General features: G+C 38.4%; 1 long non-coding RNA gene across 1 annotated transcript; it reads right to left on the bottom strand.

Moving 5' to 3' along the window:
• Positions 1–265: 265 nt before the first annotated feature.
• Positions 266–27496, bottom strand: LOC134848468 (uncharacterized). The gene is made up of 3 exons (XR_010162943.1): positions 27087–27496; positions 1730–1951; positions 266–504 (listed from the first exon to the last, which is right to left on the bottom strand). It is a non-coding gene; the product is annotated as an uncharacterized LOC134848468 (long non-coding RNA).
• Between the last annotated feature and the right edge of the window lie 29 nt (positions 27497–27525).

The raw sequence follows: 27525 nt of genomic DNA, 5'->3' as shown, positions 1-27525 counted from the left end.
CTTTCCTGTTTGAACTCTTAATTTTTCTTAATTGAGCAGGAGAATGCTGAGGCTAAAGTAGTGTCTTTTTTATTGATAACAACTAGAGCTTCAAAAAGTTTGGAGCCGTATACTTTAAGAAACAAATTGTTGAGATATAATTATAAAATAGGTTAAATGAAAAAAAAAAAAACATTTTAACTATCAAAAAATTTGTAAATAGGCGGCTGTGCTTTTTGGCTGTTTTTTTTATGTTGGACATTGCAGATTTTTTAGGGAACAAATTTCTATCAGACTTACGGATATAAATTGCGACCTTGGAACAGAGATGGATCGCTGCCACTGTTTCTGGTTGTTAGCGGGTATGTCTCGTAAAGGCGCCCTTGAATGCCGATCTTGCTGCTGAAACAGCGTATATGCCGAGTTATCAGAAACACTTGACTTTGCGTAGAAGTCACTCTGAAGATAGCCCACCAAACCATCCACTCGGCCATTGTTTCGTTTTTCAAAATAGTTTTTGTTCTCCTACAAAAATAGCAATTTGTTCTCTTACTAAAATAGCAATCAAAAAGAAAATTATGGCGAGCAAATTGTGACCTAAGCCAATGATTGTTTTTTTTAAAATTACTAACCCTCTTTCTCGCCCGAATAATTTTTTTTACAGCAACTGATAGAACAATCAAGATCTATTCAAACAGTTTTTTGGCTCGCTTTTTTAGACTGTATTTATCAGATTTTCTAGTTTTTGAGAGCTTGCGTCTTTTATTTTACATAAAGCAAGGTAGAAAGACCATCCAGTTTGATCTCAAACACAGCGATAAAACAGGATGTAGCAAACTCTGCTCAATTTGACTGGCTGTGAGCAGGAATAAAACTGAATTAAGCACATTTAGTTTCGTAGCATCAAGGTTCGACCACAAGTCGCTTTTTACATATTTTCTTATAAACAATTTACAATTTCTGACAGAATTTAAAAAAAAATTATTTAACCAGTTTAGAAGTTCTCGGCTGTCACAGAGTTCAATAAAAGAACTTCGCAAGATCAAACACTTGTTTCACTATAGGTGTTTACCGAAAAACCACTAACTGTTTTTTTGCAGATTACGAGAAATTTTGTCAATATATACCTGAACCCTTAATAACTTTGAACCGCTGACTACGTATAACTAAAAAACTTATTGAAACAAAACCAATTTTGTTTGTTTGAATGAAAAATATAACCACCGTATAAAAAATTTAACATATAAAAATTTTTACACATAAGAAAGTTGTAAGATAGCGGAAAACTTCTTCAAAGCTTATAGAAAATTCTACGATGAAAGAAGATTCTGTAGAATGGTCCACCCGGGAGCACTAAATTATCGATGGAGCAGAGATGTTTTTCAGCCAATGCAGATATTTTTTTTCTTTCTCATAATAAAAATTTCTACTGCTGATATTACCCTGTTATTACTACTAAATTCATACATTCGTTTCCCCTGGTCCTCTATGATGAAAAAAGCCAAGTTTTAAATAGTTGGTTTTGGCGGTGAGTTAAGTTTTTTGAAGTTTCGAAATAGTGACCGAATTGTAATCTAAGGGGCTATATTATTTTGAGTCATATGACTCCATCTGACGTTCCTTTGTGGTAGCTGATTTTGAGTGGTAAAAAGTGCTTTTGTTCGTTTTGAATGGTTTCATGAAAGTCATGAAAAATTACAACAGGGCTGTTTGATTTGAATGAGTTGGTTTGCTGAAATTACAGACTTACGGACGCAAGTCGGGCTTGTGGGACAGAACTGAGTCTTTGCAATTGGTTCTGGTTCTTTGCGCATATGTCTCTCAGAGGTGCTCTCGAAATACGATCTTGCTCCTGAATCGGCGTAGCTGCAGACTTGTAAACGGCTTTTGGTTGAGGGTAGATGGAGCACTGGACACTGCCCTCATAACTGTCGTCTGGACCATTGATTCGTCTGTTGGCATTGTTTTTATTCTGCAATAAATTATGAAATAAAAAATCACAGTGCCGAGATATGGCTTTTTTCAGTAATCATTAAAAATAGCAGAAAAAAAATTATTTCACGTACAAATTTTTTAAATCAGAAACCAAGCTGATGGAATCTGCAAATGTTGCTCAAAAGTTGTTTTGGTGAGAATGATAAGCTTTGTTACAAAAAAGCAAGTCCACAATTTTCGTTAAAAAAATTTGCTGTGGAGTTTTAAGAAACAATGGGATAAAAGTTATTAGCAGCATGAGCGCAGCAAAACTCACGCATGCTACATAGTATTTTTTTAATGAAATATAGATTTCGTGAGTTTTTGATTTTCTATTCAGAATGCTTGTTTAGATGAACCCTCCAGATTTTTTTACATTAGAATTCAAGGCTTTAGCAGATCTCGTTGAGTGTCACTACTTTGCATAAATCATAGAGTAAGTGCTGGCTGAAATATTATAGCAACACTGAATCATCGATGAAACATAGTTGACTTTCAGCAAACGATTGTAATATTTTGGTTTGCAAAACAAATTTCTACCGTCGCTACCCCGTTACTTTCACAAAAAAATTTTTTTAGTCTGATCCACAGACTGTTTTTCTAGCTTTAACTAGCAGACCAAAAATGAGTTATTAATTATCGCAGATCAAAATTTAGAGTCGAAAGCATATAACGTTTATTATCACAACGAAGGACGTATAGTTGATTATAGACTTCTGGCATTACGAGTGAAAATCGAATATATGAAACTACATAGCTATAGTTACCTATGTCTTTTTAATTAAAATAGTAAATTACTACACTAGTTTTGAGTGAATGCGATTCTCTGTGCGATGCCTATCCGCGCGAAAACAGAATGATAACAATTTCAAGATTCAGCCAATTAAAGAAGAAACTTGATTTTTAGGAAAAGTTTCATATCAGGAAACAAAATACAGTCTAGATAACCAATTAAAAAACGACTGCCAAAGCTTTTAAAATCCACTGATCAGGGAGTTAAAAGTACGATGCGAGTTAAAAGTACGATGCGAGTTAAAAGTAGATACAAACTGGCGCAACAACCTAGTGCGACAAAAGCCAAATTGGCTCGACTGAACAGAAAATGGCGCAACCGAAAAAGTCAAAATTTTAAGTCAAGCGAAACAACGAAACTCCATCGCAACCAGTGCAATTATGAAAAAACAATCACAACAGGGACTTAAAGCATCGCTAGGATGAACGCAGCAACTTGAAAAACTTTGGGTTACCTGAAAAACCGTTTCAACTGGTACGACTGATTGCGGTCGACAAATAGTTTGCTCGCGGATGGAAAAATATATCTTGACCGTCGCAAATAATAACAACTCAGATGCCATCTACTTTGATGGCGAACATTTATGTTTCGTCAAACGCAAGTTTTCCAACTCAAAAAGTATATGCCTGAATTGAGCGTTTTTTATTGTTTAAAATTTACTGTGCAAGGCAAATCATATGCACAAAATAAAAGTAACTTGCTCAAATCATGGGGTACGATGATAGTTTAGTTGTTTTACAAAATAAAACATCTGAAATACAATTTTTAGTAATGAAGACTGTTGCGATTTATTATTTTAGTATGTCTTAACCTTGATCTCTATAGATGAATCAAGTACCAGTTAAAGTCTACTCTACGAAGTCCAGTGGACTTCGCGTCACTAGTTGCTCTTTTAAGACATTGGTCAGTTTTAATTTACACATTATTTTATTCCTTTTTAACTTAGATAGTTAGTTCAGTTACCAGTGGTATTTGCACACTTTTATAATGTCGCAGTCAACAACTGACTCGAATCTGCGGGGAATACCCGCCTTTTGGCCAAATCACACGGTAGAACCTCCCACCCATGGAACAACTGGATAGACCAATTTCATCTGGCTATCATTGCTAAAGATAATTTAGATATAGATAATCTAAAGGAACCATTGGAAGGGGAGACAACGATACCCATCTTAGAAGGCGCCCAGGAGTCAGAAACTGACCCACAGAGGAAAGCTAGGGAGGCCAGAAATAAAGTGACCATGCGAGTCTACGAACACGCGGAAGATAAAAGACTAGCAGAAGAGAAACGAAAACTCAGAGGAATGAGGAGATATGATACCGACAAAAAAGTAAGATCAATCTTATATTTGGCCCTAGGAGCGGAAGGAAAGAGAGTCTTTCCTCAAAATACCCAAGGGTGAAAGTCCTAGGAATCTCGTTCAAAGAATTTTTCGAACTACTAGAAGCTGATTTTATCAAATCGACAAATATTACGTTTGAACGATACAAGCTGCTAAGCAGAAAGTAAAAGGATAGGGAATCCTATGAACAATTTTGGGGCGCACTATCAGATTTAGCAAGATCATGCGAAATTGGAATCAACGCCGAACAGCAGTGGATCAGAGATGTATTTATTTTCAACATGAAAAACTGTGACTTACAACGTAGATTACTTTCGGAAACTCTTAATCCAGTGAATGCACACAACCAAGCCATCATCGACGAAAAAGGCTACTACAACCACTTGAAATTAACAAATTTGACTAGCTATTTTCACAGAGGAAAGCTAGAGCATTCAACACGACAAGAAGTAGCGGCAGAGTGTACAAAAATTTTATTAATGTAAAAAAGAAACCAAGTTTGAACATAGAAAGATCTAATACTTGTATAAAATGCGGGAATGCGTTTACCAAGGGTCATCTGAATGTGTGTCAGGCGAAGGAAATAATCTGTAATATTTGTAAATATAAAGGACATTTCGGAAGACTGTGTAAATCGAAAGAACGAAAACCCGCTGTAAATACTGTAAAAGAATCTGCAAAAATTCAGAATGGTTCATACTCCCCAGTAGACACTCAAGCAAGAATTGAAGAAAAATTTTGTGGCGTGATTAAAGCCTGGACAGAAGAGGGGATCAGCGACAACGAGGACTACTCCGTTCTTAACATCAGAACCATCTACGACACCAATGATATGGAGACTAAGAAATTGGTTAACATCGGACTGGGAGATAGTTAATCTGAACATTCCAGTGGATTCAGCCAGACCAGTAAGCTTCCTAAAGCAAAAAATCCTGCACCACCTGAAGTTGAGAAGCCCACATATGAAAATACACCCAGTAGACAAGAAGACTCGGGAATTATACTGCGTGTTTACCACCGATACAGTTAACATCATCGGGAAAGTTGTAGTTAGAATACAATCCAATGGATGGATGGCGGATGACACTCCGTTTATTATCACTTCTGGACATGAGAGGAGCATTTTGGGAAACGATAATTTACCACGAATCGGAATCGAAAAAGCCCAATGACAGCCTCTACTACCCGTCAACAACGTAACCTTCCGAGATTAGTGTAAGTTAAACAATCATTCAGACACAACTCTTAAATGTATCATAAATACAAAAGATTTTTTAACAGAGTAGGGAAAATAACATTGGACGGAAAAATCACTCATTTTCACTCTCCATTCAAACCTATTCAAACCAAAGGCAGAAGAGTTCCTCTGCATTGTGTAAAGGTGGAATTAAATAGAACGGAAAAAGAGGGGCATATTGTGAAATTAGGCAAATGCGATGAAGACTGTTTTGTTAGTCCAATAGTGATAACAAGAAAAAAAGACGGTAGTATCAAGTTGCCATTAGATTCGAAACTCTTAAATAACCAGATATTCAAGAACAAATACCAAATGCCAAACATACACGAGCTTATCGACAACATAGGTCTCCAACTTTCCAACAAATATTCAGGAAAGTCTGGTTTAGTAATTTAGATCTAAAAAATGCGTACAGTCAACTACAACTATGTACAGACACAGCTAAAAATGCAATTTTAGTATTGTAGGTGGTAAAACCACCGGGACCTATAGATTTTTAACGGGGTTTTACGGACTAGGCGATATGCCAAACGAGTTCCAGAGAATGATGGATTCATTAGTGAAAGACCTTCCTTTTAGCAATTGTTATATCGACGACCTTTAGAGATCCTTTCGAAGACAATTTAGTAGCTTCGAAAGGATCTCTAAATAAACACAAAGCGATATTTAAAAAAATTTTAAACATCTTGTACAACAAGAACATGGCAGTAAAATGGGAGAATTGTGCATTTTTCCAAAAAGAAATAGAGTGGCTGGGTTTCACGATATCAAACTCGGGGTTGAAACCGTTGGTGGGAATCTCAGATTCTATAAAAAATCTCCCAAACCCCAAAAACATATCTGAATTAAGGCCATTCTTCGGCTCAATCAACCAATTTATGAAGTTCGTCCCGAACTTGTCAATTCTAAAATCTCCCTTTCGACCACTTTCAGTTAGAAAAATCAGTCTACCAATGGAACGACGATCATACGAAGGCTTTCGAAAAACTACAGAAACAGATCGTCAACATTACAGAGAACAATCATTTTGACATAAAAAGGATGTCAAGATGAAAAACAGACGCTTCACATAGCGGTCTGGTAGCCACTTTAGAACAATGGGACGGGGAAAATTGGTTAACAATAGCTTTCGCTTCTCGATTTTTAAACAGTCATGAAACGCAATTTTCTACAAACGAATTAGAATTGTTGGGAGTAGTCTGGGCTACAGAGCATTTTAAAAACTACTTGTATGGCGAGTTTGAAATCGTAACGGACCACAAGGCATTGTTAACAGCCTTAAATGCCAATCAAAGTAACAAAACTATGCACAGCAGACTAACCCGTTGGGTAAATCGACTTTTACCATTTAACTTCAAGATCAAACACATAAGAGGAAAAGAAATGGTATTTACAGATCTACTGTCAAGATTACCTTCAAGAAAAGCCCTCCCAACCTCACACTACGATAGCGAATTTGTAGTGGCAACAATTTAAAAGATTGTAGACAACCTCTCTGTAAATATTGGTTGTAAAAAGAATAATTGTACAAAGAACGAATTGTACAATCCATGGGTTGTAAATACTATTAGTAATTTGGATTGCAATAATCCAATGGGCGGAAAGAAAGAACTAACGCTACACATTCAATGGTCGTTCTTCTCGAATATTCTGAAGTACGTCAACGACACAATTAGAATTTGTAATTCCAATCACTCGCGTTCAGAGTCTTGTACAAGCGGTTGCATCCCATTAAATGTTTCAAAATTCGATTTTAATTACTTTTACCTGTCAGACAAAACTTACTTATATTTTCTTCCACAGTCACTTTTATCAGTTAACCAGTCCCCAAAATTCCGAAAGCAAAAGCTATTGGTAGAATTTTACTGAACTTCAACAACGACATAATGTCTGACATCCATGAAAAACTACTCGCTAAATTTAAGGGAGACCTCAAAATACCAGACACTTCTTTATCCTTCACCGAACATTGTTCGAACAAATTAATTAGACTCATGACAGACGAGGAAAAAATTCTCAAGGATGTGAAGAAGGCAGTAGAAGAAGGCAGACCATTGGATAGATTCGGAGCTTACCTCAAGAATTTCCAAAGAGACATCCATGTGAAAGAAGGATTGTTATTTAACGATAACAAACTGATAGTTCCAGCAGCTCTGAGTTTGCCATTTTTGTCGCTACTCCATGAAACTCACCCAGGACAGTTTGGAATGAAACCTCTCGCAGAAAACATTTGGTGGCCACATTTATTCAGAGAGATTTATTAACAAGGAACAAACTGTATCCAGTGCATCAAGGCTGGTAAAAATTTAAAAATGATTTTGGGTACGAAGAGAACGGAGAAATTAACAATCCTTTCTGAACCAAACGAAGAAGTAGACTTAGACTTTGCGGGTCCTTTGGACAAAAATTGGGGCAACTCAAAATATTTTTTACTATGCATCGACCGCTTCTCAAAATTCCCGTCAGCAAAGATGGTGAATAAAAACTCGGCTTCTTCGATTTACCCAGGACAGTTTGGAATGAAATCTCTCGCAGAAAACATTTGGTGGCCACATTTATTCAGAGAGATTTATTACCAAGGAACAAATTGTATCCAGTGCATCAAGGCTGGTAAAAATTTAAAAGTGATTTTGGGTACGAATAGAACGGAGAAATTAACAATCCTTTCTGAACCAAACGAAGAAGTAGACTTAGACTTTGCGGGTCCTTTGGACAAAAATTGGGGCAACTCAAAATATCTTTTTCTATGCATCGACCGCTTCTCAAATTTCCCGTCAGCAAAGCTGGTGAATAAGAACTCGGCTTCTTCGATTTTATCATTCTTGTCAGATTATTGTCATCTTCAGGCATTTCCGAAGTCTATTAGAGTCGACCATGAGTCATGTTTTATTTCAAACGATTTTAGAAACTTCTGCGAGAAAACAACATTAACCTAATTCTTTGTACATTCGGGGATCACAATTCCAATGGAGTCGTAGAACGACTCATCTACATGGTTAAAGCAAAACTCTTGGCAATGCCGTTTAACGAACCAAAACCATCTTTAAATACGGCAATTGATAAAATCAATTGGAGTATTCGTTCATCGAAACAACCATCCATTGGATGCTCTCCTTTTTCAAAACACTTTAATAGATTGCCTAAATTTTTTTGGAAATCCCTGGTCTCACACGCGATTAATTTAGATAAAGGGAAGTCAATATTGTCAATGGATAGAACTCAAGACTGGGGAGCAAATGACGCATTCGAAGACGGCTATCTGGAGAACACAGTGGGAGAAAAAAGGGGGTATGAGAGCGAGACATCGGACAAACTTGATAGAAACCTTCAGCGAGCTCCACTGTCAAACCCATTTAACCAAGGAGGTAACTTGTTTAGGAAGACAGTTAACCGAAGGGAAGGCGAACTTTATTTAGCAGGGAAACGAAAGAGAAACTCCCCATTGAAGAGGCCAGACTCGAACGAAGGAGGCCCATCGACGAGCTACAAACCAACGGGAGAAAAGGCGATGAAAAGGAGGAGAACGGAAATCCCGAGATCCTAAGGTTCAAAATTCGCGTATTCCGATTTAGATTCCTCGCTACAGTTAGACCATTGGGACAAAGTTATCGATGATTATTTCGGTTTGGATTCGGAAATTGTATATAATACTCCGACTTATGAAATTGGTAGTAGTCTAGATCAGTCACGGCGTACCTTAGCGAGTGAAACCAACACTCAGACGACGGTTACACTCCCAACGAGCACATGCGAAAACCCAATTAGGATAGATAGCTCTCCGGAAAGGAGAATAGAGACGCCCACAACCCCGAAAAGCAACGAACCAAGACCCAGAAGGAATCCAGGCCCCCCTAAATTTTACGGAGACAGGCGCTTCATAGACCAAGTGACCCTAGGAGCAGAAACCATCGAAATCGCGGATTCCAATGACGAGCCTCTGATAACTTTCTCCGGCTCGAAAAGCCTACAGATGACCTTTTCCTCAGACTCTCCATCGGATTACTTGACGCTTCTCGAGGATATACCTTTCCATCCAACACTGGTGGCGGAAACTACACAAGGCTCCTCGTCAATTCCTTCTTCCATGACGCCAAAGATCGCGGTACTATATTCTCCATTGGAAGAAAACAGACCCGATATTCAGGACGATTACGGGAGTGATATATCTTCAGTTATAGACACAGAAGTAAGGAAGGAGGCCGACAGTTTCCATGATATAATTAACCCCACATCCTAAAACTCTGAGAACTTCAAAACTCTTTTAGCTTAACCTTTTAGTGCTGATTTTTCCATTGGTTACCCATTTTATGCAACTTTACTAATTCTCATGTTGAGCGATTTTGTACATTTTAATTAGTTAGGTATGTAGTTTAGCTTGTTCAATTTGTTTATATGTCATATAACCCCAACTGTACATAACATTGCGTCAGTTGTACAGTCGCTGTAGATATCTGTTTCATCTTGTAGGTAGCCTGTAAATATTACCACTTAGACATCTCCATTGTAAATTGTATTATCTCTGTGAATTTCCATTGATGCTAAACGCTGATACTTTTTGTTTCAACTTTGGCCCTGGTGGAGTGAGGGTAGAAGGGAGTATATGTGTGATATTGGCTACATTGGGGAGTGGGCAGATATAATTTTTGTGCCGTGGGGAATGTTGTGATTTAGTATTTTAGTATGTCTTAACCTTGACCTCTATAGATTAATCAAGTACCAGTTAATGTCTAATCTACGAAATCCAGTGGATTTCGCGTCACTTTTTGCTCTTTTAAGACATCGGTCAGTTTCAATTTACACATTATTTTTTTTCTTTTTAATTTAGATAGTTAGTTTAGTTACCAGTGGTATTTGCACACTTTTAATAAAGACCAATCACATTTCTCATCTTGAAAAAAATTATCATTACGAGGTCAAACTGTGCATTCTCTGCATTGTAAGCGGTATCAGCAACAAGCAAAAATCAGTTTTGTAGCGGAATCCTCAACATTGCTACTTTTCTTTGATCTTCTTTGCTGTTTTGGATTCGACAAACAAATGCTTAAAACAATGTACCGCCCAAAATTGCTCCAAAAAGGCGAATTTGCGGAATCCGCAACTGTATTTGTGGAATCCAGAACATTTTGAGGAAACCACAAACAAATGATAAGGCATTTGTATCGTTAAATTGAGCTGTCGCGGAACCCGCAACTGCAAGTGGAATCCGTAAATTGTAAGTGGAATCCGCATTTTGTTTGCGGATTCAACTTACATAAATGTTTATATGTAGTAACGTTTTAATTTATAACTTTTATTTACTAGGTGTTCACCAGCAAGTTCAATCTCAGCTACCTTGATCAGCTACCAGTTGAAAAACTTGTCGCATCTAAATTCATCACTTCTTTTCAATCAATTTTTTCAATTAAAAAATTCAATTAAAATAAAAAATTTTTAGTTTAGCCTTTTTCGAAAATTTTCAAATTGCGAACATATAGTTTGATGATGCAAAACTTTCATTTACAGATTTTTTTTGCAATTGACATTTGTTTCAGCTGTAGTAATTCAAATTTTATATTTTTAATCTAAAACGGATTTACTCAAAATTGTTTCTTTTAAAAGATAATTTCCTTTCTATTACAAATTCTTTTACTAATGGATTGTTACACCAAATGGACAGTTTACTCTTTATGAGCAAATGTGACGGGCCGGCATAATTTTCAGACCATAACACATACTGTATACAGTAAAAAGAACACGGCAAATCACTGTTAAATTAAACGACTCAAATAATAACAAACAGTCCATAACAACAAACAGACATAACAAAACAGTTATAACAACAAACAGTATAAACAGTTCAAATTGTTTAATTCCAAGTCATAAAACAGATCCTGGGCGGACTCGGCCATATTATGTCTTTATAATTATCTGTAGTTATCCTCAACGGCATCGGATTGCGCTCGTGAGGAAATGTCTATGTTCGTTGAACTTGAGAGATTTGATCAGAGTGTCGAGCTCACAATCGGTTTTTTGCTGTTAACAAATCCCATTTTCTCCAAGCACAGAATCCCAAGAATGGTGACATCCAAAAAGTCCTAAGGGTTTACTGCCCAAAAGTTCAGCAGCATACAAACTAATGACTTGATGACAAACTAATGGCCTTTCTGGTTACTGGTGTAGCTGGAACCATTACGAGAGCATGCCCTGTTTTTTTCCTCATCAAGCCAGCGCATCTTTTTATTACCGCAAATGTCGCAAAAATTTGGCTGATTGGGTGACTGAAATGACTCAGATTGCAGCTAATTTTGTTCTAAATCGAAGCACAAGAGAAGAAATCATATCTGTTCTTGGAAAAACAACCAAGTTGAAACAAACAGCTGCATACCAACAAAAAACCTATTTCAGCAAGCTCTGCCCTTACAGAAGGCATTCTCAGGGTGACATCCGCATTTTCGATGGACCTCAATCCAGCAAATGCTCGTTTCTTCGAGCAATCGAATTTCAAACAATCAACACAGAACTTTTCTCCGGCGCGCAAGATAGTCGATCTTAGCTAAAATCACATATTAGAATACGGCAAACTAAAATAGCTATAAAAATAAGAATCAGTTGCATCCGGAAATGTTTAATAAATTTTCAGGATATCAGAAGAAATCGATGATCATACAGATTATCAGGTTAATTGGATGTGGTTAATAAATAGATTGGTTACATGATAAATTTCCCTGTATTAAACCGTTGATGCATTGAGCAAACTTCAAGGGTATGTCATTTTTTGGCGACTCAAAGCAATCAAGACTCAAAATATCTTCCTGCGATAATCACTCCTTGTTTTTTTTTGGCCTTGGGCTCTGAGGGTTTTTGTTCGGGTCTAGATTACTCAGCATCCTTGATCATGATTTTTTTGAAATCGTCTGGCAGTGATTCTCCAACGACTCGTTTCCTTGATTTGCCTTGTGACTCTTTTCTCAAATCGGAGTACTTAACGTATAAAAAATGCTACTGCATGATGATCCATTCACCGCAGTATCCTGAGTTTTTTTGACCAAACGAACTGTGCACTGGGACACGAAAGGGTCGTTGATGATGACAGTTCCTTTTTTGAAACTCCCATCGAGTCCCTGTGCTGCCGTCTGGGGTTGAACGATAGCTTCTCCTTTTTCGAACTCCGCCCTCTGCTGATGACACAAGTATCATTGTGTTCGTGGAATTTTCTTATATTCCATGTTGCTGCGTTTTCTATTCTGTCTTCTGGGACACTTAAGATGGCACTTCCCGGCCAATCAGATCATTTAATCTACACGCATCAATCGATGAGTAATGATAAAATTACAGCCTTTTCCCAAATAGAAGTGACGACATCGAGGACTTGTACTTTTTCTTTCACCCGAAAAGTTCTACTTTGCATGATGACATGGATGAAAGACTCCAAAATGAATAAACTGAGGAGCACTTGAATGATTGAAGCGAAATAAATCTTGGTTCAAGAATTGACTAGTGACAATTTCTCTGATGCAGGACTAGTGCTTCATTGATAATGACGGCTTCACTGATAAGAACTGCACTGTCTAGTTCCGCTTATCAACAAAGCCTTCAATTTCAATTAGCATTCTTATTTTAAGCACTCAATCTGGCATAGCAGGCATAACAGTCATAAGCAGTCATTATGGCATAGATGCTGCAGTCGCCTGGTGTGCTAAAAAGAGTGGAAAGTGTCGAAACTATTCCTTGATGGACTCTTATCTTGACCATGGTGTCTCGATTAAATTGGTGCTGATAAGTTATGGGAGCTTCGACCCTAAGTTGGAATCAATTCATCCTCATCTTGTGCTCAACATTATTTTCATCTCTCATTTTTCATCCGAATTTAGTAGAAATTTACCGAATCAAGTAAACTGTCAAACGCCGAAAGCTCATGCTCAATGCCTTCCACTTCTTCATCACCATCTGCAAAATACTAGCATCCCTGTGCCTCTGTCACCACGTACAGCACCAGAGACAACATTATTTGCTCCTCCGACACCGGTAACCCCTTTGCGAGCACCCCGCGACCTTTCGCCTCATCCATTCCCCGACATATGGGCAACCACATAGCCCTCTGCAACATAATCATTCAGGCCCCTCGATGGTACATCAGTGCCAGCCTTAGCAGTATCAGCCTTATCCAGCCTATCTGGATTCCTATATGCCGACATCACCGTATCCGAAATCTCCCTTGCCATTGGCGTTTCCCCACTATCGAGAAACAGAAAGACAACCGCATGGCCATGAGAGGCGAACCTACACTCCCACAGAACCACGAGCCGATGATCCCACCGAACCACATGACCACAGGTACGACGAGCCCACAGAACGCCGCAAAAGGATCATGCAAAGTCAGAAAATATAGTTTAAACTGTAAGTTGAAGAAAAAACTTCAAAAGTTAACACACATTACACAAGCCTAAAGGGTTGTGGTAAACCAAATATTGAAACTAAATCATATTCAATTTTAGCAACCTGGAAAAGCCTCCCAAGCCGAAAACCCGATAATAAACGATACTCTCAAAGAAGTCATTTTACAGACTGTCGAAAAGTCGAATGAGTGCGTCGATAAAAGAAACGGAACCTTGACCCACAAAGAACAATTGAACTTGTTCAGGGCCATTGTCAAGTTTCTGTTCACATGCACAGGGATGCTCGAGAAAATGATCATCAAAACCACGGTACATGCTGTCGTCCTAGCGTTTGTCAACATAGAGGAAAAATAGGAAGACGATACCGTGGAGCTGAGCATAGAAACAGCAGCCGGTAAGTATTTTTTTAAATTTAAAACTCTGATTTGATGAAAAAACACTGATGACTCGATTTGATGACTCAATTTTATAGTGTCAACTTCTCGCGTCTCCCACAGAACTCCAGTCTGGTTAGTACAGGATATGAAATTGTACTATAGGGAGGCCAGAACCCATTCAAAGAGGAGCAATATGAACTATGTTGTTCAGCGGTTTTTTTTGGGTACACCAAAAACCTGGTGACGACTCAACTGTTTTTCGTCAATTCATTGGGGAACGCGGTGTTCCGGTTTGCTCCACTAGTTGGTCAGTTCAAACGCCAGATAGATCAATCGATATATGTTTTAAATTTCTTCCAAAGGGATTTATTAATCAAAATAGAAACCAACGTGGAATCACATGTAATCATTTTAAAATTTCATAGATTAGCATCATAAATCTGGCACAATCGAAGCGACTTCTCGCACTTAAGGTTGCGAGGCTTATGCCTTTGTCTACCAACCCTACGTTCGAGATGGAGAAGCTGAAGAAGCAAGCTTCAGAAGTTCATCAGAAATTGGTCGGATACATCTACGAAGAGGTTCTGTTGGCAGTGCGATCCCGACAAGATTATCAACATTAAATTCGCCAGGTGCAGCGCGCACAGATCTTCGTTCAGCAGATGACGACTTACCATGAGCTGTCAAGTAAAGTTGCAATTTTTACTCAAAGCAGAAACGGGCAATCCATGACTCGAGGAAGGTGGTTGAACATGTGGCGAAGCTACTCATTGATGGATGAAAGAGAAAGTTTCAGCCGCTTGAGAAAACCGCAAGCCCAAAACATACCTCCAACGACATTGAGAGTTTTCCATATGAGGTTCAGGAAGAGTTGCAGAGTGGTGCATAGGCTCAGAGCTCGGTCGGCAGATGTGATGTGAAATTTTTCGTCTTTGGAAGAAGAGTACCTTATAATTTTAATGACTCGATAAAAATATCTTAATAGAATTTCATTGTTGAATCAGTAATTTGACTTTCTTTTTTACTAGGTTTGATTGCTGTGCAAGCATTCAAGAAAGATGGCGTGTTGTTGGATTACCACGGCAAAGGAGTCACCAAAATTAATGACGACCAGTACTGCCTCCAACCAGGAGTTCTAAGTGAATACGTATTACAAATTGCGGATCGTCCTAGGCGATTGCTCGACGCTCAAATTAGGAATGCCTGTTACAAAATGGAATGTTTGCCTGGGTCGTTTAGCGTTTAGCGTTTGGGGTGGTTTTTGTTTTTGCTAACAATTTGATTTTTTTTAAGACAAGACAGAAAGATTTTTTATTTAGACATTTACGAGGTTTACTGCATCATAAGTATAGCCACTACGACTAATAAAACATTCAATTCAAGTAAAAAAAACTCATTATAAACCAGCTGAAGCGTAAATTTGTTCAGCAACCGTGGTTAAGGAAAACTGATCTATTTTTTTTTCGACCGTGGTAGTTAAAAGAAAATGGATATGTAGAGGTGCAATGTGGAAATTGTTGCAACAAACGTAAGCGTTAACCTCAATCAAAACCTATCACGATGTTGAATGTCAACTTCCATAGAGATCAAATGTGCAAGTTGACATATAACTTCGTCATAGGCTATCTTTTTGACGTTTGATCCCTACAAGAAAGTGACGTTAAACCTTTTTCTGAAATCATTTTTTTTTGTATGCTTTGATTAATTGACTATAACTGTGATTTTTTAGTTCAGAGTTTACCCAAAAAGCTGTTAGGGCGAAATTGCTGTTAGGGCGAAACTTTTTAATAGCTTCAAATTTGAATCTATGGCTGCTACGATTGAGTTTGAATATACACTCTAGGACGTTTACGAATTGATTCGTAAATGTCATAGTTTCAAATTTAAAACTACGATTAGTTGTCACTGTTAATCTATCCAAATGAAAATGGGATCAGTTCTTACAATAACAGCTTAACACATAAAATTTTGTTAGCTAGTTAAACCAAACAACAACGTTGTTAATTTTTTTTAATATCCCTAGGCTTTTTGTTAATTAATTATGCGATTTAACTAATCAAAATGTTTGTGTTGCGATTTTTGTGACACGTATACAATGATTTGCTTGGATATGTCGGTAATTAGTTTTAACAATAGAAAAACTAAATTTAAAGGTCAAAACGGCCGTTTTCAATCAAATGTTTAATTTCTAAAAGGGTATATCCACGAATTTGATTAAGTAATGGCTTAAGATTTGTTCGTGGATTCCACAGACAATGAGAAAGTATTTGTTCGTAACCTCCGCATTCGTTGTTCTAGCTAGCCATTGCTCAAACGGGTTTTTGCTGATAACTCACTTACAATCTGCGGAATCCGCTTACAATTTGTGGAATCAATAAAAATAATTGTCACACTCTAATACAAAAATGTATTAGTAAAAAACAAGCGAGATCTTATAAAACAGCTACTCGGGTCCCCCTCACCTTTCCCAGAGGTGAGAACTAAATAGGATTATGCCGATGGTATCATCTGGGAGCCACCCAGACTCATTGTCGCCCAAAAATGGTACAAGTATGATACTAAAGTCCACGAAAGGGACCCCGCAACTACAAGTAAAAGAAACAAAGCTATAATCAGCTTTTTCGAATAATTGGCGTTTAAACTATAAAACGCATTCTTGTTGCAGAATTTGCTTACAAATAACAAAACGCACAGATTGGCTTTGTAAGTTTTTCTATTTTTAAGAACATAACTATCATACTTGTGCCCCAAAAAAATTTCCACGTGTATTATTGCGGATCTTGTTAACTATTATCCTCTTCTGGTATAATTAACGAATCTATATCCAGTTAAAAACCAGAATGCGTTTTGTCGCAATGGTTTGATACTCAGAAATACTTTTTGTCGTATCCTTATTACCTTATATAAAAGGGGGTAAAGAGTTAACAAGATCCTTTTTTGTTATATAAAGACGAGCCGACGTGACCATATTGTATTCGTGTACGTAACTGTTTCTTATTGCTAAAAACTAGCCATGGCCATATGGCTTGTATACGTTGCCTATGGTTGTTGTCAATGGCGGTAGCCTCGTTAACTCTTGTTTCGTTTGTTTCGGTTAATAGTGGTTTCGTCTCGTCCCTTTTCCAGTGTTATTGGCCCCCGACGGGATATGTAGAGCATACCATTAGCGTGGGTTACTTGAACGTCGTTTTATCACTGGACTCGTCGAAATTGATCTCTCGTTTTGTTGAGCTGTTTTGAGGTCAGCATCCTTCGTCAAGCTAATTAACTCTTTCCAGGAAGCTTAGCTCTCCTGCTCCTTCGTGCTGTGTGAGTTGATTTTGTTCAGCTACAGGTAGGGGATACTTGCGGCTCAGTATTTGGAATCTGCGTCAATTTTTCAGCACTATATTTCCTTAGAGCCACGATTAAAGAAACCTTACTTTCACAGCCAGTTTGACATTGCTCCATTAAAAGGGGTTGCTTGTCATTGACGTGAATAGCTGATAAAGTACTCCCCGGACGTAGCTGGTAAGGTTTCGGATCAGGTACTGAATCAGAGTACAGAGAGTCAACTATTTGTTCTAGCTTCAAAAACTTGAAATCACTACCTGCAAATTTACGCCACTGGATAGCTGCAGGTGACAGTTTTTTTTAAAGCTCTGGCGTTTGGTTTTTGCCCAGTATCACTAGAATTCAAATCAGTTGGTGACTCGTTTCCAGCAACTCGGTTTTGCAACCGTTCCTCCACAGTCATTGTTCCTTTGACCAAAATTTTGTCATCTTTCAGCAGAACAAAACAGTTAGGTGTCTTGGAATGTCACCGAAGAATGGTTTGAGCATTGTTTTTGGCTAGGACAGTACCTCCTAAATCATTGATCTATTTTTCCACCATAGCTTGTGCTGCTAGATTCGGTTCTGTGTTCTTTCCCGCAACTGCTGCCCTTGTACATCCGAAAGTACCCAACGCACAAATCGCAAACCAAAAAGCAGACGGCAACTATCCGAAATTCCAGATTTTTTTGACATATTTATAAATACGAGGGGATAAAATTGGTTTCCCCAAGACGTCACCCGCATTGCTTAGAAAAAACGTGTGCACTTGCCTGATTTGATGAGTTTGCAGCTTGCAGAATGAAAAGAAAACTATTCGAGGAACAATGGGTCTTGGTTATGCAATCTTCCTTCGCCTCGCGTTGTCCTACTTTGGAAGTCTTTGTCACAAATGTTCCCTGGGACTTCGTATAAAATTGCTCACCACAAGCTGTGGCAATAGAACTAGTTTTAGTTTTTAGGGGGTCAACCCTTGTTTTCCAAAGATAAGCACCGAAACTTGATAATAGATTTCAGCCCATTTTCGTAATCTGAAGCGTTAAAGTCACCTTTTGTTCGAAGTAATTTTGTGAATTTATTCAAGCTATTTCTCATAACTTCACTGACAACTTTGATGGGGATGCACCCGAGGGTTTTTTTCAGGGCATTTTGAGACGAGACTCGGGTAGATGGCTTGTAGCACTTTTCCAGACTTAACGTACATATCTGTATTTTCCTTGGGGATTGCAGCAACTTCTTTTTTCCATACTCCTTTAAAAAGATCTTCAATTTCTGTGCTAGCCTCCTTCAATTCTTTTTTGTCAGCGATAACAGTCAGTGCACAGATTACAGAAAGAGAGACTGCACCCACTTTGCCAGCTTTGTCTGTTTCTCCTATCGAGACAGTGGTGAAATGAAAAAATGGCTTTTCGGTCCCCCGTCTTTTTTTTCCCACATCGAGTATTAATGTGGGTGACATCTGGACAAACGCGTCGTATGTCTTCGATGCTGAATAGTGACGTCTTGGGTAACTCTGTTCGAAATGGCACATTGAGTTCAGTTCTTTTACCAGTCTCTGGCTCGCAAGTTAGTGGGCTGAAGTCTGTAGTGTCATTTGACACATAGAGTGGGAGCCACGAGACTGTATCAGATGACTGCTCATTAGAGACACCATTGACCAGCCGCAACAAAAATGGTGAATCGCCACTCTAGGTCAGATTTACTCTTAATTGTCTGAGGGAATTTGTTTGGCTATAAAACCAACCCGATTCTAGGTCGCCCGCTGTGGTGGGACCAGTGTTCTGCTCCACAGCTTTTCTGCTGTGTTTTCCACGGTACGCTCAAAAATTTGTCGATTAAGTAAGGAAAAAACGACATATGCAGTTTTGCAGGCATGGGCAGATCCAATTTGAATTTGAGAAGATTCGAACTTCGTTGTTGATTTGATTTTCGAAATTAATCAAAGAGGTACATACATAACTTTGAATTCTCAGTGTTTTAGTTGTGGATTCTTATTACAATGATCAACTATTTGCTCATAAATTCCGCACTGGCTTTTATCCGTACACAAAAACATTTTGCGCTCTGCCCCATTGACAATTTTTTTGGAACATAAAGTATTGCGTGGAGCCAAAGTGCCCAATTTAGTTAAATAGCAACTAAAGTTACCCATATACCGACTATATAACATATAAACGATGCCAAGACTAATAAACCTGAGAGATTTTTCTCTAAAATAAATAAAATATAATTTATCTAAAACAAAATTGACTTACCTGCGAAAAAGAAAACGCTAAGAGCCGACTGTACACTAATGTCGACATCGAGGAGCCTGAAGCTCTGTGGTTTTCAGTGGAAGAAACGCAACTGCTTTGACTCAAGAAACTAGGTCACTTCTAAGTCCAGAAAGTATTTTTTCTCGGGCTTAGAGAAATTTGAAAAATGAGTCACTTTTTTGGCGATTGCTCTACGAATGTGTCTAGGAGAAAGAACGATTTATTTTAATCCTATAATTTCAAGTCGAGATTGAATAGTGTTGATAATGTCGTCAAAATTTCCAGTTTTTGTCGCCTTAGCCAAATCGTACTTGAAATCTTCCGAAGATCCGCGTTTCTTAAATAAGCGAGTAATTATAAAACGGGTCAACAAATTAAATCTACACTTTTTGCAACCACTTTTACTGCGTTTTATTCTCAGGGAGTCCTTTTCAGCTACTTCCATTTCTCCTTGGAGGCTAATTTTATGCCATCGAACATAAAACAGTACTTGGCGCCAAATTCTTTTGGACCTTTTTGGAGTGCGCCACTGTTGTAGTGTCGCCAGTGCTCTCTGCCGAGTAATCTTGCGAGGAATCACCTGCTTCGAAAACTGAATATGATGGTGCCTGTACAATGCTGCGGTTGCTGAGCTTCTTGACGGTTCTGAGGGCGGTGTCGATCTGTTCCGATGGTTTATAACGCTAAATGGTGAGTCTTCGGGTAGCATTGTTTCTGAAAAAAAAACTTGACCAGATTCCTCCTTTTTTCGTTCCACGGTATTTCCTGGAAACCCCGGGGAATTAACATATGCAAGTTACCTGCTGCTACTGCAATCGAAAGACTGCGTTGCCGAGGTATTCCTATTTTTCGTACAAGATCGTCAACTTCCAAGGTAGTTCCCTCGACCGTTTCTGAAACTAGTCTTTGCAATGTTCCTTATTTGTTTGCCCATTATTTTCCTGCTGTTTCGTCCAGAATTTTGGCGTCTACAAATTTTCGATCATTATCTGATGCTATCGAAAAGCGATTCGACAATTGTTGCTCCATACTTTTCTCGGTCATCAAAGAGTCGTTTGTCGTGTCGGGTGAGTGGTTCATTTGAATGTCGATTCGTACGAATCGGTTTGTGCGTCCCGATTCGTATGTCGGTTATTTGTCTGTGAATTCGTATGTCAGTTCGTGTCGGTTTGTTTGTCGGTACGTCGAATCGCATGCCGAGTCGTGTACCGATTTTTGTTGATATTTGTGTCGGTTTTGATTGTCGGAAATTGAATTCGAAAAAGGTGCAGTAATAGTCAATTTAGAAAATTTTCAAACTGAATGATTCGAAAGAGGTGCAGTCAAGAATGTATAGGGGATGTTCTTTAAGTTATCCACATCTGTAATTATCAATTTGTTTAATCGGAAAATTAATTTTAGGTAATCGGAAAATTAATTGTGTGATTTTTATCCTATCCGACTTGGCCAAATTTATGTTAAGCTCCATAGCCAGCGGATAGACTTCATAGCCAACTAGAGTCATAATTGTTTTGATACTTTTATAAGCCGTCACCTAAAACAGTCATTAATTGTTTCGTGAGTTTGGTTAATAGATTTTCAAGTGTTACATTTCATAATCCGTGATTATCATACGCTCCTCAAATTGTTAATTAATTTAATCGGAAGAGATCAATAAATCTTGAACTACCAAACTTAACTACCTTGTAATTATACACTACCCGCCCAGGCAAAAACTAATTTGCAATCGATCATAATCGATATTTATACAGATTTTTTACTAGTTAACTAAACGTCGTTTCACCCTTTTTTCCTGTTATATGACACAACATTTTGGTTTTGTTTTTAAAAAAATAAGGGTTAAGAATGATTTTTTTTACAAAAAAGGCAGTTGGAGAAGACAAAAAAAACCGACGAAGGAGTCAAGCTACCTACCGTTATCGCAGGCTGGTATAGTCACACCATTTCACCAGAATTTCTCCGGTACATCTGTGATGTACATTTTAGTTAAAGATTAAACAAAGTTTGGTGCAAAATTTTTTCAATGAAACATAGAAATCTGTTTCATTTAGTTTTTTTTAGGCTGTAAAACATTTTGGTTGATGGCATCTTCGGTCAACAACAAGCAGATACTCCAGGAATACCTGATGCAGCAATCTCTGGGTTGGAAACCGATGTTTCCCGGAGATGATCCTCTCTGTGATGTTGGAGGGTGTCAGAAAGTTGTTCTGACGGAGCGCCAGGCCCTCGTTATGCCAGCTGCCATAATACACTTGGTTGAAACGCACTCAGAGTCAGTGGCTCTGGGTGTCGATTTTATCCATCGTGCACACCTGCTTCAGTGCTGTTAGAATTTTCCGACACGAGCGGAAAGACAAAGAGCCCTTCAGCAGCTGCTACCCTGCTTTTCCGATGTTGGCTCTGAATGAGCTTATGGTGCATCTGTGGTTAGTATCGAAGATTGAACTGATACATTTTTGTCAAAATAAATAAAAACTACAGAAAAATTATTTTATAGCAACAGAGACACGGTACCGCCGCAAGAATTAGAAGATCTGAAGGAGGTCTGGAGAATTCTGAAGGCGCACGACAAAACCTTAGATAACCACCTTGCCAGGGTAACTTGCGTAAGTACTTCTGGACAAACTTCATCCAAGATACTGGAATACTTACTTCCGTATCCCAAAAACTGCACCCAGTTTAATCGCCTATAACGTAATACTCAATTGATCCCAAAAAATGAGTTTCGTCATCCTTTATACTGGAATTCTCAAGTCATCCCACAAACTGACGATCACTCAGTTTAATCTCTCATGCTAAACCTTGATAGTTTTGGTTTTATAAGCCAATAACCAAGGAAAGGCTGGTGAATAAAGAGGAGAAGGACATTCTCTTCCAACACAATCGTGTGCCGTGCGGATCATTGCCAGTGGGAGCATCGCCCGCTCGAATATCAGTCAAAAGGACCTGAAAATTTTCTGAATTTTTGTGTACAGTTTTTTCAACAAAAGTTTACAAAATGTCTTGATTTATTAATTGAAGTTTTTTGTAACAATTTTTTCACCAATTGTAATTTGTGATCCTAATTTTTGTCATGCAGTCTGAGTAACTAACTGAGTTACTGAACTTCAGAAAACACTATGGAATCATCTTCGTCTCTGAGCAAAATTGCAAGCGCCGATCCTCAATAAATCATATGCCCGATCTGTTGTGAAGAGGGGAGACTCTTGTATCAGATTTTTGAGGGCGAGGTGGCGCATAAGCTGTGCTTTGCTTGCTGGCTTAAGGTGGCGGATGAGTTTCATCCGAAGTGCCCCTTTTGTTGGCAAGACTTGGAGCCACTCAGTCGCTTCTTACGCTCATAACTATTGCTTTTTTTGACCTTGTCTATTGTAAAACTAACGAAGACTGGTGAACAACCCCTCCTTTCCACCTATGACCACTAACTTGAACCTTCTCAATATAAACCACTGAAGAACATTCAACCCTTCCTCCATATCAATCATGTTTACCTTTGTTTAGTTCCTCTGACGATGACTCGGCAGAAGAGGACGAGGAGGCAAATGACTCGGATGATATAGAGGTTAAGACCGTGCAGCACTTGCGAGAGTCGGTTTCGGAGCCGGAACTGGAGCAGCTTAGGAGTGTGTCTGACTTTGATCTGTTCTCAAGCAGTGACGAGGAGGAGAGCACTTCCTTGGCTGGTCTTGCGTTCGCACACGTACGCGGTAGGTGGCGGTCGCGGGAACGCTATCATCTAGGATCGCTATATGGACTCCTCGAGCAATGATGAGGATACTCTGCCAATTAATTGGGCAAGCGGGCGGGGGCGGGGTCGCGGACGAGCAGCGCCGTCAGTCGCCGAGACTGCTAATCTACCAGGCCGGACTCGAGGCCGCGGTCGACGAACCAGAAGCGCTGGGTCATCCCAGCCCGGGGTCGGACCCTCCTCATAAAGGTTGAAACCCTCAAAATATATTACTAAAATAGTTAATGAACAGTTTATTAGAAAACTGTTTTTTAGTGAAACCTGTTTGTTAGAAAATAGTTTCTTAGTGCAAATGCCGTCGCAGTATGCCATATATGCCTACTCACAGTCTTTATATGCCTACTCACTTATCAGTAAGTTTCAAAATCTCAAATCTCAAAATTTAGTACTAAAATATTTTATGACTAGTTTGTTAGAAAACTGTTTTTTTAGTATGACTGCACACAGTATGCATGCCTACAGAGTATGCGTCACAGTATGCTTCACAGTATGTCTCACAGTATGCCTCACAGTATGCCTCACAGTATGCCTACATAGTATGCTTCCAAGCATGCCTCACAGTATGCCTAACAGTATGCCTCACAAATGCCTATACATTTTTCCTCAGTATGCCTACACACAGTGTCGGGCCACTCGTCATCATTTGCCGGTCCTACCCTCACATATCCTTAAAGCAAGTCGAATCCTCAGCTTTCAGCCTCTGGTCTAATCAGTCTTATCAGCGCACTTGTCTAATGCTCACATATCAGTAAAACAAGTCTGTCATAAAACTGCAGCTGGTTAGTCTTTTGTGCCAAAACTGCCTTCCAAAGTTGTATTTCCTAATGTGCTTCCTGATGTCAAATCTCTATATTGGTGCGCATATCATTTAAATTGTTCAGTTTTCGTAGTTAGTGGAACTAAAATTCCCAAGTGTTTTTTTTATTTGAGGAAGTTGTTTAGTTTTCACAGTTAGTGGCATTGAAATTCCCAAGTTTTTCTTTTTGATTTGAGAAAATTGGCTCCTACTGAAGCTAATTGTTATTGCGTTTCAAATCCACTCGTGTCATGTTAATGGTGCTCCAAATAATTATGTCAGAAATTGCCGGTCCAACATCAGAATTTCCTTGGGTTTCAATTGATCGCTTCAATGGTAAGAACCTCGAATCTACGCTTTATTTTCTTTCGCACTGTCATACAGATCACATGGTGGGCCTTAATGAGCCTGAACTCTTCGAAAGAGGTTAAAACACTATAAATTCTGCTGCTTTGATGATGGCATTGCCGCTTTATGTTCATTTAACTCCATATATAATAACACAGGATTCAGATAACGAGATAACATTGAATGTTTCATCGGAAGGGGACGAGACTCATACCCTAACTGTAACTCTTTTTCCTACATGTCACTGTCCAGGTTCAGTAATGTTCTTAGTAGTTTCCTAAGAAAAATCTGTCCTTTTTACTGGCAATTTCAGATAGCAAGTTGGTCATACGAAGCGAATAAGTCATCTTTTCGCCATTTACAAGAAGCTGCTGGTCACAATTTTGATAATATTTACATCGACACAACGTTTTGCAAAACATATTCCAGTTTTATACCTAATAGGGAGAGCTGTCTTTCAGCCATCTTTCAAGCCGTGCCCGCATGGCTCTGTTCATTTCAAAATATTCTGGTCCATTTTTGTAACAAAAATCGCTACGGTTATGAGTTTTCGATGAAAGGGTTTTTAATGACATTTATGAGTTTTTGATGACATTTAGATTCAACACTAAAGTTCATTTTTCCTTATGTCAGTATCACATGTACAAATTTGTTCCGTCAATTCAAAATTGGCTCACCTTAGATGGCGAAAGTACCAAAATCCATTTCTGCAAGCTGCAGTCTGCGTCTGCGAACATTAAACTGCCTTGAAAGCCGGGCATCCCATGTCCAGAAATGCTTACAATCATTCCAAAAGCAATGTTTTTCACTAAAAATGAGATAATGCCTGGGAGATTGAAGGAAGCAGTGTCTGAGAGAACCATTCGATGCTGTTATTCTTCGCACTCTTCAGCTGACGAAATAATTGATTTCGTTTCCAGTCTGCTATTCGAAAGTATTGCACCCTTCGTTTGTCCGCAAAAAGATACTCCACTTGACTCTGTGAAAGTGTTATTTTTAAATACGCTCAAACATCAGAACCCAAACACGTCAAGCGATGCGAGTACATTTTTTGGATAGAGAAAATAAATTCAATAAGAGAGGTAAACGCAAACTTTATCTGGAGAATGTTTCAACAAACACATCAGGCTACGAATAACATAGTGAGACAACAGAGACACTTTGTCGAAGATGGAATTTTTGAGGAAAGGTTTCAGAAACAGTCGAAACAACCGAAACAGCCAAAAAAGAACAAAAATATTGATCCAATTGCTCTACATCATTTAAAAACAATAGAATAGTTTTCGTACTGTACTTTTACCGCTTTTTTTAAGTTTTTCATTTCCGTTTTTTAAAAAAAGAGGATATTTTAATCCAGTTTTCAGAGTATGTTTCGGTTCGCCTTTCAAAAAATACAACCAAGCCGTCCTTTATCTCGTCTCAAATACAAAAACATCTCATCTCAAATACTGATGAGTGCGATGATGATTTCTGAACCAACTGAACCATCTCATTTCAAATTCTGATGATAATTTCTTAACCAGCCGAACCATCTAATCTCAATTAGCGAGGAGTGGTTTAGCTGCCATTACAAACTGAAGCATCTCATCTCAAATATTGATGATGATTTCTTACCTATAACTGAACCATATCATCTCAAATACTGATGGGTGACTTAACTGCTCCCATTTCAAACATGAATGGCATTTCAAACCCTGAACTGCAATGGCTTTCGATGACTATACTTTGTGATCCCAAAAATTATCCGATCGTCTGATGAAGATAAAGAAAGATTTGACATCCGCATAGTTAACCTATGTTTTAAGATTCGTTTGTGGATTCCGCTGACAAATGGATAGGTCCCTGCATTCATATTGAGCGTTGCTATGGATAATAAACCACATAGTCACCTCTAGCTTTTAATTGTTCATATGCAAGCTCAGTAATAAACAAAAATGCGCAAACCACTTACAATTTGCGCAATCCGCTTACATTTGCGGATTCCGCTTACAAATTTTGCGGATTCCACTTACAGTTGCGGAATCCAGATCAACTAGTTATATTTACTTGTTGCGGAATCCGCAACAAAACAAATGTGCCGACAAAATTTACGTTACAGGTATTTGTACGCGGAATCCACTGAAATTTTGTTGGTGGAATCCACTTACATTTTGGAACATATTTAAAGACTTGTCGCTCGAATCCAGGAACATACAGACACAAAATTGTGCGCCTATCCAGTGCACATTTTGGCCTCGTAATGATGGGAAAGCAATCAGAGTGGTCAACAAAAAATTCTCTGTTTTCTAATTAGTAGAAAAGTTTTTTTCGAACTTCTGAAATTAAGCAACGATAAATTGAGCCTGAAAATTTGTTTGTTCATTTCTCTAAAACTACTAGAGAATCACGGTTTAGATAATAGCAGTATGGAAAAACCTAAAAATTAGTCTTCAGGGCATTTTTACGTCATTTAATTAGAGGTAATCAAAGTAGTAGTTGTAGTACCAATCAAAAATTAAACACCATCAGCAATTTGGAAATTTGTACTTATCTCTCATTTTTGAACTCACATATGTAGCCTGTGGTTGTTGAACAGCTTCAGAAACAGGTTTTTGCCATTTGTTTTCCTGTTTTTTGTCCGTTTCTTGTGTGTATTTCAAAAACGAGTTATTAGGGCGCCGATTTGGTTGCTGGAAGGACGAGGAAATCACTAGATTGGATGAGTTCAACCGTTTTTTACTGTCTTCTTGTTTTTCTTTTTTCTCGTTGTCTACAATAATTGCTGCCAAATCATCGTTTTGTAGGTCCGAATGGCAGCATCTTTTGCACAAAAAGAGAACCAAAGCAGCAGTTACTACAACCCCAAACAAAGCTCCGCCGAAGATTGCATAATGAAATGGAGCCAACTCAAAATTATCTGTTTGGTTGACATACTCGTATACTATACTTTTATTTCGTTCCATTATTGAGTGAATATATAATGTTGTGCACTGAAGCTGCGTCAAAGCA

This window comes from Symsagittifera roscoffensis, chromosome 6, assembly GCF_963678635.1.
Source record: "Symsagittifera roscoffensis chromosome 6, txSymRosc1.1, whole genome shotgun sequence".
Lineage (NCBI taxonomy): Eukaryota > Metazoa > Xenacoelomorpha > Acoela > Convolutidae > Symsagittifera > Symsagittifera roscoffensis.
The sequence above is the reverse complement of the archived record's forward strand: the minus strand, read 5'-3'. Positions and strand labels throughout refer to the sequence as shown.